General features: G+C 28.1%; 1 long non-coding RNA gene across 1 annotated transcript in view; it reads left to right on the plus strand.

Moving 5' to 3' along the window:
• Window positions 1-4,908: 4,908 nt before the first annotated feature.
• LOC148275359 (uncharacterized) overlaps window positions 4,909-13,751 on the plus strand; it is a 131,263-nt gene continuing 122,420 nt past the window's right edge. Inside the window, exon 1 of the long non-coding RNA XR_015824048.1 lies at window positions 4,909-5,159. This is a non-coding gene — a long non-coding RNA (uncharacterized LOC148275359). The remainder of the gene's footprint in view (window positions 5,160-13,751) is intronic.

Genomic DNA, 13,751 nt, shown 5'->3' on the forward strand with positions numbered 1-13,751 from the left:
TACTTAATTACTCGTATTAGAATATCTCAGGAAGAAGAACTTAACATGTTTACATGGAATCTCCCCAGTTCGTCTCCACTCCACCCTATACCCATGCAGTCCCGTGCCCATGTCCATCCGTATCTTGAAAATGAAATTTTAAACAGTACGAAGTCTTTACCGCTGTAAAAAAACACCAAAAACTGAAGGTTTTTCCACAACGAAGATGCAATTTAAACTGGAACAGTGTCATAGCCAGTTCTTACCTTTAAAACATTTTTAAAAATCAGAAAAACTACATTGTGCTAAAAAAATGTAAGCCTCTACCGTTTTAAAAAAATCGTTTTTTAAAGAAACCTTATTAAATTTTTACTGGGTACTCTTTTTTACGTTTTTGACCCATTCACCCTACTTCATACAATATTATCAAAATTTACATAAAGTCATGAGGCACCTAATCAGCCCATAATTATTTCCTTAATATGCTAGCGCTGCCGTTCGATCCTTTTTGATAATAATTCATAATTAGCACCTCATAAACACCTTGAATAATAAATGTCGCATTTTAAAAATGGTTTTTTATTTTACATGATAACACATTGATGAAGTAATATAAAAGGAATGCCAATTTTACTAAGTGGCTCAATTTTAGTTTAAACTTCAATTGAAAACGTAAGTAAAGTTCCCGTTTAATTAAACTAAAGGTTATTTTTTTATCTTCTTGACACGTCGTGCATCCATAACCCGTACAAAAGTATCATAGCTGCTAAACAGTCTTTATATTTTGACACGTTTTAAATATTGCCCTTATAAATTATTAACAACAGTAAACATCGAACAAAAATAAGTAAAAAGCTTTGAAGATAGATAATGTACTTATTTGGAGAGTTTCAGGCCACTCATCATACATTTCAAAATCTTAATATGTACCTAGATTTTAAGGGGTTCTAGTTAGTCTCACTTTGGGAAACCTGAAATCGCCTTCGTTCCATACCACATACAGAACAAATTATTTCTCTTAAAGATAAAACTTTTGTCAGTCGGTATTCGTTTATGAAATACGCTTTGCTATACATACAGCTTCGACTTACGTCTAAATGTTTCAAGCAGATGGAAATAACAGCCTTTATTATTTTCTCCGGTGTTTGCAAATTACCACGCATCTAACACCCAGGGGAAAGATAATTCTGAATAACTCGATGGATCAACATTTAATCACATCGCGATTCTCTGATGGTATGATTGATTTCTCACTTTTCTACAATAAAAAGTTATTGAACCGCAAGAGACGAATATCTCCTTTATGATCTAATTTATATTCCCCCTTGGGTTCCTTTGTTGAGTTTTTCTAAAGAGCGAAAAAGCTATTCATAGTAAACAATACACTCACGGTTAAGTAAAAACGAACATTTTTAAGACGGTGTTTTCATCAAGAAGTAAGTATTTTTAAATAATTTGTACCGTTTTACAAGTAATACTTCAAGTACGGTAACCCTATCTTCTAGAACGTGTTTGCAATGAACGATAACATTTTTTTACATGATTATGTATCATATGACATCTGGTCGTTTATTACAAAAATAAATGATGAGACAATTATTGTTATAACCATCGTATCAAAGTATCATATTTTAAATCTTTGCATTTCAGATTTTAAACCTATTTCATAGATCTCTTGGAACTTGTTTTTTTATATTCGTAATATTGAAAAATTCTAAGGTCAGGTGCGGCAAGTGTCATATTTTTTTTATAAATTCAAAATAAACGTTATCTGCTTTTCCAAAACACAAGTCCTTTTTGTATTTTTATTTAACACAGAATGAAATTAATTTTAAATTATTCAATATAAAACTACTTTTCGCTCAAAAAACATACGAAACAATGTGTTATTCATAATATTCTAAATATCTGTTCCTCTTGCTCCGTTACCCGGGGTAAAAGTATCAGAGCAGGTTATTTCTCATATAGTCATCATTGAGATATTATCTCATTTAATGTAGATAATTTGAGTAACCGCTAATTCAATAATTATTATTTTATCGCCTTCTTGGAGTTTTTTTTCTAGTTATTTTAAGTTTTTTTTTAGAGTTTTTTTTTTTAAATATATCTTTTCTCTATTTTTTTCAGTTTTATATACTTTGCCATTTTTTTTTTAAATATTTTTTTTAATTCCATATTTTTTGTAAGATTTTCATGTTTTCATATATATATATATATATATATATATATATATAATGTATAATGTGTCTCAATTTTATTATGAGTATAACTTTCATTATTAAATAACAATATTTAATGCTAAGTACTTGTTTTAGTGTATCAGTGGTATTAATGTGCATATTAGGATGGGTGAGGATGCGTGTATATGTGTATGGGTGTGCGCGTATTGTATGCATGTGACAATGTGTAGTGAATATAAGTGGACTTATCCAACAATGATTACAAACAATTATCTGGTTTTTTTTTCAAACTTTATGAGGAAACCTGTCAAACACCTTATCCATCGATAAAAAATTGTTAAGAACGCTCCAGTCTAAAAGTCAAATTTAAAAATATGTAATTAATTTTAAAAAGTAATAAAAAACAGAAAAAATACATGTATGTAAGTACGCATATACACACATACAAATATGATTGCATGTATGTATGCATATGTAATTTATGATGATTATTTAAAAATACCAAAAATGAAGTAATATGTTTAAATAAAAATAAAATAAAAAAGTAAAAAAAAAAATGAAAACAAATTAGAATATGAATACTTTTTACAAAACTACCTTTAACTTTTTTTTGTACTACCATACCGAGTTTATTGCCATACCATTTACTTAACATAGTGAGGATATACCGTGTCTAATATGTTTGCTTATAATTTAATTAAACATAATTGTATTGTAAAGTTTATATTTGAAGCACTAATTTTGTGGTATATATAGAAAATAATCATAACTTCAATAAAGACACTGGATTAAAAGTACTTCATGTTGAAAATAAAATATTAAAATTAGACAACTTAGAAATCTTAGAAATTAAAAAAGCGATTCATAATAAGAAAACAATAATTAATAACCAAATAATCAATATTAATTTTAGTCCTCTCCTGGCTTACTTCGAAAATAAGGATGTCAAATTACCACCCGTGTAAGAAAAAACCACTTGATTTATTTGGTCCACGTGTAGTATTTAGTGAACATGATAGAAATAAAATAAAAAGGAATCAATTCATTATTCCGGAAACCGTACGGTGAAAAATAAAAATTGGAGGTTAAAAACAAAGTTGTTTTATTTATTGTATTATAATTGTATTGACTTAATTGTTCCTTTTCCCTGTTTTGCAAACAAAACATATTTATTGTGTATTAATTGGTAGAATTCCTTATTAAAGTATTAAAATTTGAAAAGGCATCCAAAAATCTTTTTTTAAAATTATTTAATTAAGTAGTTTAGTTTAGTTAGATCATACCCTAACAAGACAGAACTCGTCACATAAGACTTTCTTGGCAATTTAAAAAAACAAAAGTAGAATTTAATCCAATAAAAAAATATTTTATTTTGGATACCTTTCCACATTACCACATATTCTATTATTAACTGAAATAAACGCCAATTTTTGGCACTGAACTAAACTGATTTAAATTTATACATTACATAATTTAAATAAGCAAGAAAAAGGGCTTTTGTTTTTTCAGGACAAGTGACAAACAAAAGCACTGTCAAAAATTGTTTATCTTTTAAATCGGAACGCAACAGTAACACCATCTTTTCCATTTTACAGTCACAACGCATCTTTTATATCTAACCAACTGAAAAAATATGCCTTTAAATCTTTAGATTTTAAAACGGACCTTTAATTTATTTTGCCCGTGGTTATTACCTCATCTGATTTTAAGTGAAAGAGCGCATAAAATTAAAATGAACAAGACTTTATTTTTAAAAAACACGCACTTTCCTGGATTCAAACCAAAGATATGAACTCTTTTTTTCTACGATGTATTTTGTTGCCCTTTAATAATAAGGAATATTTTTGTTTTTTTTTTATTTTTTGTTTCCTCTTAATTACTACAAAAAAAACATATAATCTTTTACAAAATATTTTATTTTCTCTTTCTTATGTTACACAAAAATATTTTAACTGTCTATTTATTAAAGAAGCAAAAATTTGATAACATTTTCTTGTATATCCACAAACAGGCCATGCCTTTGTGGGACTTTTCTGTTTAGTATTTTTACTATTTATATGTATTTTATTGCTTTGTATTATCTTTTATTTTTTTGATACTCTGATATTTTTTTTATTATACGTAAACAGTACTAAAATCATGAGAAGTATGAAAATTCAATACTAATACGTGAAAATTTATAAACAAAAATATTCAATGACAAACTTATTCACGTTTTTTTCATAGAATTTACTCATATGGACACATCATCACAACATTCTTATTTTCAAAAAAATATTTTACTTTTGATTGGACCGTTGTTGAAAGTTTGAAGTAAATTTAATTTGACTTAGATACCATGACACTTTTATTGCTATTTTTTATAGAAACACAATGTCACCTCCTACAACATAATTACTTCAGTTTCATGTACGTTACAGCCGTCACTACCAATGTCTTTTGGATTGACGGCTTTAACCGTCATTTCCTTAATAAGATATACGATTTTAAAGGCTATAGCCGGCAGAACCGGGAACGTATTCAAAACTTGATGTCAACAATAAACTACATTTATTTTTTATTTAATCAATAATTTTGATAACAACCTTGAAATTTTTAATGGATCTTTTTAAAAATGAAAACAAAAAACGTATGATAATACTCGTAATTTAAACATTCTGTTTTAAACATGATAATTTTTTATATCAAATTGCTAAAATGTGATGTAGCAAAACTAAAATAAAATAACTTTTGTTTTCTTATAGCTCGTGGTAAGCAGAACAAGTTTAATAAAAAAAATTCTTTATCAATGAGTGAACACTAAATACAAGAAAAACTGACATTTATAAAAATGTGCCAAAAAACTGTAGTTTTAGTGCAAAATAAAAGTGATTAAATTGAATAAATAATTTAAAATGTGTAACCACAAAGAAAGGCGTGTTCCCAGTGGAAGACTGCTCAGAAGATGCCATCTTCTAGTACTGATGATAGGATCTTTTCTTCCGATGTTTTCATTCCAAGGTAAGTCATTTAAAATATCTTACGTAGATTGCTTGCCGATATTAGGCGCTCCTGAGCGATTATATAAGTCCGAAATTGACGTTTTTGAGTATGCAGAAACTTTTCAAATATATTTTCTATCAGCACTATTACCAAAATATTTTTTTTCAATAGTCTTATCATCGGTTTCACTCATACAAAAAAAATAGTTCTTTACGTTAACAATCGAATTTTCAAATCGTCATTTCGGAAAATGGTGATATTAATTTAATTTAACTCTACTAATTTATCGGCCCTTATATTTTGAGTTTGGCAACTATATGGATAGCTTTTTCCGGGTATAATCATTCTTTCTCGTAACCAAATTGCAACTAAATTAACCAAAAAAAGGTTTAATTCACTTGTAAAATTCAGTTATAACTAATACAATAATTTATTTCTGTCGTAATATTTTAAATGATTTTAAAAAGATAAATAAATACTAGTTTTACCATACTTTTTAAAATGTATAAATAGATAACAAATTTATCGAGCTGTTAATTACCTATTTTTTTATAAATTTCAAAATATTTGTTCCTTTTAAAATATTACCCATTTATTTACATTCCTTTTCATAGAACTCAAATAATGCTCTGTGAGACGTTTAGATATTTAATGCTTTAAGTTTTTTCATAATCTGAGCTTGAGTTTATGGAAGTTCATCTCAAAAAACATTTCATGCCAGATTCATACGATGTTTTGCATCAAGGAAATGCAACGCCAAACTTGGTCTAGGGAAGTTGTTTAAGAAAAGTTGAAGAAAAAGCTTAGGTTTGCTGCTGAAGGTAAGTCGGAGAGAAGTTGAGTGAGAGTGGTTAAGAGGGAAGAGGGATAAAGTTAATTTAATTTGAGAATTAGCGCTTATCCTGACGTGACTTGAGTTTGAGATATTTTTTTACATTTTCCCTGTTTCTGCATTCTTAACTAGAATTATTAAACCAGAGTATTCTGAAACTGGTTTATTTTTTAAATTCTATTAAGTGATTATATAAGTTGTGTTTCAAATAAAAAGTACAGGAGTACCACAAAAAACTGAATTACTCAATAGTGTATTTGATTTATTTATTTATTAATGAAATCATACAGTCTTTATATAAAACAAGGTACAAAATAACAATTAAAAAAAGTAAGACCAATTACAGATTTCACACTTATTTATTATGAATGCAGGAGGAGAGGGGAAAGTAATTGAATTCTAAAAAAGTTAAAATAAAAATATTAGATAAAAAGTTCATAAAAAGGAGAAGACATTGTATAGCTACTCTACTTTCCTCCCCCTCTCTCTGCTTCCATGAACATTTAAATTTAATTATAAAAAATCACAACCAAAAATAAATTATTAGATGCAGGTAATAGATGTAAGTAAGTATAAATTAAGAGTTGAAATCAAATGTTTAAAATTAAAAGTAAAAGTTAAAATTATAATGAAAAGTTTAAAGTAAAATTATGTTAAAAGTTTAAATTAAAAGTTAAAATTAGGAATTAAAATTAAAAAGTTTAAATTGAAAGATAAAATTAAAAATCAAATTAAAAGTTAAAAGTCAAGCAGGAGATAAATTTAAAATGTCTTTAACAGATCTGATAAAAATATGAAATTTAAAATGTAGTATGTCGATGTCACTAAAATTGTTATTATAGGTAATCTGTATTCTTCGTAGAGTGCTATTTTTTTAATAATTGGTCATTGAGTTAGGAATGTCGAAGAGTACAGACTGACAAGTTCTACGGACAGGGACTCGATATGAAATGCCTCTAACAATTTCTGGGATATCAAGTACGTTATTAACAATTTTGTATTGAAATCTCATATCCAACATGGCACGCCGAGTTGCGAGATTTCGAACCTTGTGAAAATTAGCGGACTCAGTCCCACTTGAGAATGAAACATTATTTTTGAAATCTAATTGTCTAAGAAAATAGTTTTGAATATGTTCAATACGATTTTTGTAAGTATTATATTTTCCTTCATCACTTTAGAAAAAAATAATCAGTTTTTATTCTCCATCATTATTTTGCGGCAAATAAGACAATTATTGAAGGCATCTTCACAGTGCACTGCGCAAATATCGCGAGCAACTTTATTCCCTCGATTGAAGGCGAACAGAAAGAGGTGTCGAAGATGCTCACTTTCGTCTAATTTACATGCCATTTTAAAGGCTTGTAGTCAAATAAAATAATACTTTTAATGCAAAAAGCAAGCACAATATCTTGTAGAGCAAAAAATTTCCTCATACATGACGTATAATTTTATATATATTTTTTAAGCTTTTGGTGCTCATTATTTTAATTTTGAAAAAAGGGACACAACTTTTGAGTGATAGTGGGATTTAGACGTTTTCATATAAAATCTAATTTCAATTGATTTTCAAAAAAAAATCTTATTTCTATCGAGAAAGATGAACAAATAATTTTATTAGATTGTGATAATACAATGTAAAGAAATGATGAATTTTACTAAAATATATTATTTTGATTTATTATGGCATCACCATTTTTTTATCCGCAGCCAGTGGTGTAAAAGGGCTCATTTGAAATATTCATTTAAAATTTTGATTTATTTTAAATTTTTACTACAAAGTTAAATTAAGTACTTTGTATGAAAAATATAATACACATTTTTTCTTCTTAACACATTCAATTACAAGTTACCGACGAAGATATAAAAATTTTCAAACAAATATACACCTTTTTGTACAAAAATATTGATTTCGTCTCGTTACGAACCGAAGAAGGCAGTGTTTGTAATCGTGGCCCGTGTGTTGAGTATTGTAATTCACCACTGTAACTAAGCCTCCTGCATGCTTTCGTGCGAAAAAAAAACAAGTAATATTTTAAAAATCACCATTTTTTTGAGGTACGTACGCAAATTTCTTTTTTTTTTTTTAATAATACCCTTGATTAGCATTAAAAAAAACACATTTTAAAAAAAGGAACACTTAAGGTTAAACTTGCAAAAAAAAGTCTGGCTCTTGTGTTTGGCAAGTTAACAAAATATTATAAAAAAGAAACAAAAAATGCGAAACAAAATAATACAAAAAATAAAAAATTAAACCGTTGTAAAAATTAAGAAAATTTAACACTAATAGAAAATAAAAAAATTAAATCACAAATTTTTTAAATTGATATACACATGCACATATTATACATACATCTTTATTATCAGAATACGGTTAATGTTAACTAGGTAGTCAGGAAGCTTTTCTTTAATTTATCCTAAATTTTTCCGTAATTTATTTCTTGGTATTCGATTATTTTTTTTGGTATTTGGTATGTAATTTATTTAATTTTGTGGTAAATTATTGAAAAGCTTGCGTTCTTTTATAAGTATAATGATGTTTGGCCATGGTAGTTTTAATTCTCTGTAGAGCGAGGCATCTTGTTCTTAACCTTCCCGTAATACGGTCCGGTGGAAGCTCTCCTTATGCACCTGGAACATACAACCCTTTTCGTAAATATCCTCCACTCTTAAAACATTAAATTCTATGAACAGTTCGGTAGTTGAGAAGAAGGATGGTTTATATAGTATTATTTTAATATTTTTTTTCTGTAGAACATTTAAGGGTCTTACATAAGCGTTAAAAGCCCCTCTCCCTCCAACTATTACATATTGAATGATTGACTGTACTAGAGCATAATAAACTGTCTTCAATTGATCTGTCGATAAGATACCTCTAAGTTTTATGTACCTATTTGTTTAAGTCCAAATAAATAAAAATGATCAAAATAATATAAATCACCATTTTCCTATCCGCATTTTGTGGTGCACAGACCACCACGTCTCAGCTACGATGTTGAATTATATCCATTATACAATTTTAACCATTATGTCACATATAAGATTTAAATACTTTTTTACAATCAGAACTGACTTTTTATCTTTATTCCATTTAAGATATTCCAATTGAATTTGGGGTTATGTTCGTACGGTGTTGTATATCAAACATTATTTGAATATAAAAGCTGACAGCGCTTCTCAGTAAGTACTGGAAAAACGCGATGCAAAGCCTACCATATATTTTCACTAAAGCAACATTTCGTAAAAATGGCAAAGAAAACGTTCAAGATGGCCGCGGTTCGGTGTTGTTATGTCATGGCGATATACTTTATGTTGTTTTCATTGCACACACACGAATAAATACGGCATGACTTATCTCACAATCTGCCTTGGCCGTGATGATATGAGGGTAAATTGATTTGACACGAGGAAGGATATTTGGCCCGACCGAACACCTAAACAAACATCGTATTCCCAAAAATACTGATTACTCTTCCGCGAACACCTCATAAAAAGAATAATTTTGCTTATAAAACACACTTCTTTTTCGCACACTCAAACCGTGCCTTTTATAAAGTGGTACATGAATGTTTAAGGTTTTTGAATTTTGTAGATTATCCGAACGTTGAGTTATGTAGAATTTGTTTTTGTTTATGGTTTCACTGTTACCCTAGTAAAATATAATATTCTCATAGTGTGTTGTTTTTCTTACGCTGTATCTTTTCTTCGGGGAAAATCCAGTCATGTCACATTTAGGAGCTTTGCAGTTGAACAAAAGTATTTTATGTATATTACTTAGTGGTTTATGTATTATGTTTGTATACGTGTTAGAAAAACACTTCGAAGAAGTTGGTTTATTTAAACGAGCTTTGAAAACAGTAGACTTCTTAAAACAAACGCATTAAGCTAGAAAACAACTTGTATCTCTAAATGAATCTTTGACTAATTTTTTCGTGCTTTTTTTCATTGAATTCAATTCAATTAATTTATTTTAAATAAAACAAATACATTACAAACTTACTCGTATATTCAATACTTACATATTATAAAAAGAATAAAATACATAAAAGAGACTCATGTCAAAGTAGTAGGAGAATCCGGTTTCGGAAAACCCCTTCGGATACATGGAACAGATCAATATCCAGAGTGATGTTGTTCAACATAGCGGTAGCTTCCAACAGGCATAACCATAGGCAGGTTGGTCTTGTATATCGGAACATGAAACAGTATATGCTGACGCTGTCTTAGCTAATTATCAGGAACATACAAACCAATGCCCATCATTATCCCAGAATTATCCATCATACCGCGCAACAATCGATAAAAATGTGTAGTCAAATACACATACCTTCTAGTCTCTAAACTGTTGAAGCCAAACATACCCTGGAAAAACTCGGTTGGGTAGAGCCAAGGATAATACCCGCACTCTCTCATGTAGAGATATCTCAGAAACTTCTTTTCGATTTTCTCTATCATAAGAGAGTACTTCAGTTCATGTGGCCCCCAAATCATCGAGCCACTCTCGAGTCTACTTCGCACCAAGGAGTTGTAAAGAGTCTTCGGTTCGCGGGTATTTTCGAAAATTCTGGCAGTACGCAGAACAAATCCTAACATCTTCAATGCATTACCACCGATTGTCTCTATGTGTTCATGAAATGTCGGTGAAATGTCAATGTTAATTGTGCATGGGGTCTCTGTTTCTATTTTTGTGAAATATTTATTTATGTACTAGAATTCTTCTTCAGCTTTGTGGGGAATCGAGTTGAAATCAATTTTAGATGATTATAAAAATGTATATTGGCGTGTAAGTTCGTGTTAGTTGTAAACCAAACTATGTGGTACAAATTTGAAACTTCACGTCGCTTGAATTAATCATTCTTTGGTTTTATTTTAAACTGAAAATTCTAGGTGAAAATTACAAAATTGATGGGCTGTCTAAATTGAACGTTATTTATTTACCAAACAGGCCAATTTTTTAAAATGAAAGACAGCGTGGTAAACAGAGTAATGATTATATAAAAATTACTTTCAAATTTAAAATCACTACATGCAGGGAAAATTGTTATATCCCCTCCTTGGTTGGAGTCTACAGTGTTTGTAAACAACAATCGTTGTTAGATGGCAATTTTTGTGCATCTCCTTACATAAGATATTTTTTTCTTAATTCTGATGTACAAACAAAACAAATCCAGAAACTTTAATGAAGGTATATAACGATTAAAATTACTTTCATAATATGTGAGTAGATATTATTTTATTTTATTTTATTTTATTTGGGAAATCAAAAGTTCTACATACATATTTTTAGTAAACAAACAGATATAGTGTATAAACTCAGAACTAATAACAGATTTCCACATAGTATACAAAGTTAGTAAAGAAAATATATAACATATCAAATAAATACATACAATTTATACATTTAAAAATGTTATTTTCATATACTCAATAATCAAAGATTTTTTAAATATTTATTTTAAGAACATTAAGTTACTGTAAATTGGAGGGGATAAGGACAAGAATGCTTGATAAGAGGATAAGGAGGGGAGGGGAGATGTACATATTTATTATTAAAATGTCTACTAAGTTACATAATACATTTTTAGTGTAAATTTATGCTTTATATATTTATTTTAGCGCCCTAATGGGTTTTTTACACTGATATCTTTATAGATATAATTCCTCAGTACGTGTGATGTCACAGTACTCCTCCTAAACGGCTTAACCGATTTACGTGCGGTTTTCAGAGAAATATAGATCTTTGCGCTGTGCGTGTTTGTAGATAATAAAATTTTCAATCGTATATGTAAAAAAAAGTTAGGAGCATAAATGTTTTATTCATCAATCTACCAGGGTTGCATTCGAGGAGAATGCTTTTGCAAAAAAATTAAAAGATGTTGTTTTTTTTTGGATTTAAAAAAGTTTATTTTTGAATGTTTACAAACAGCATTTGTTTTTTTGTGGATCTCAATTAAATTTTTTCCTTAAATTCCTTATAATTTCTACTAATTTATTTCTTTTAATTGGATTTTTGGTAACACTGAAATAATATTTAACTCAATACATTTAAAAAAAATCGTATTCTTACATAAGAACACCATTTGTTGATGAGACGACCGGAGTTTGACGTTTGCAAAAAGAATGTCATATTTGAAAAAATATTTATTTTATGTTCTGGAATTCAATCGTAAACAAGTACCTAATTAAATTCAATATTTGTTTAATATTAACAATTTTCAGTAATGGAATTAAATCACAAACAAGTACCTAGATGAAAAGTATTTTTCCAAGATAATAGCAGGCAAGCCAACGTTCACTGCAGAACAACGTCTGTCGGATCCGCTTGTAGTAAATATAAACAACAAAATTATAGAGAGTAAAATATAAAGAAATACAATAATACAAATTTAAAGGAAAAAAAAATAAAAAAATAAAACCACAAAAACAATACGGGCTCGAACACAGAACGACTAAATGATCCAATAATCAATAAAACATATATATTTTTTAACAATTTATACACATATGGTATAATACATAACAATATTTAATTTGCACGAAAAATCTACAAAAAAATTGAAGAATATTATTTGTAAAAGGGCTATAGTGATTTTTTACATTTCTAACGAAAAAGCTTTTCAGCTTTCAATATTCATTTCGGAAAAAGTTGTAAAAAAATCAACTTAAATCATTTCTTCTTGTGCTTTGTACGTACTTGATTATATTGCTTTATTTGTCACCTAAAATATAAAGAAAACTTCAAAATTCAATTCAATTTATAACCAGTCTTTTATGTTTATGAACCTTTTTTAGTTGCTTTAAGATGAAGTTATTATTTCTTCTTTGTATTTTGGGTAAATACTGTTGAAAATACGGTAATAATACTTACAAAATAATAACATGAGATTTGACAGTGACCAAATGCACCAAAAAAGTGTTTAGATTATTTTATATTTTTCGTCGGAAAGGTATTAGAATACCTGATTGCCATAACTTACATTTTTTTCCTGCAACCTATTTTGCTCATTTTGACTAAAGCGTCACTTTTATAAATTTAACGGTGAATTTCAATATTACTAACACAGTTTTTCTATTATAAGTAACAGTAAAAAATGAAAAGTTATGGTTAATTATTTAATTAATATTTCTTTTTATCTTACAAAAGCGTAATTTAAAAAAAAAAATTTCTATTAATTATCAAACAACCGGGCCTAGTGTATATTGCCTTGATTTTTTAATTTTCCATTTTGTTCAATTTTAAAATTGTTTTTTTTTAAACATTAATTATAAACTGTTTGTTAATCCAATAAAATAAATATTAACAAAATATTTTACAAAGTATAATAAAAATGAATTACATTTCCAGGAGTCACTAAAACTTAATTCAGAACTTAAATTATAAAATTATTTTTTTAAAAAGCACATATTCAGAACAACAAAAAAACGAAGCAAGTTCAACATTTTTATTACTAAACATACCAAAATAATATAAAATATAATCCAAAAACTTTTTTTTCACATAAGGGTGGGCATATTGTCTAAAGGCAATTTCTTCCTACCTACCCAAACCGTTCAGTTTGCGGAAATTACAAGTACATGGACAAATTTTAGGTCATTATGCAAAAGCTTATAACTTTATTCAAAAATTTAAAGCAAAAATTTTCTAAAAATTTACACTTTACTATGAAAGAAAGGAGAGGAAAGAGGATGGGAAAAAAAAGAATGTTTTAGGAACAACTTTAAGATTTGGGTTAAGAAAATAAAGAAGGGATTTCTAACATCTCCAACATTCGTGGATA

Source organism: Micrasema longulum, unplaced genomic scaffold (genome assembly GCF_059751315.1).
Source record: "Micrasema longulum isolate JH-2025_06_02 unplaced genomic scaffold, ASM5975131v1 h1tg001445l, whole genome shotgun sequence".
Lineage (NCBI taxonomy): Eukaryota > Metazoa > Arthropoda > Insecta > Trichoptera > Brachycentridae > Micrasema > Micrasema longulum.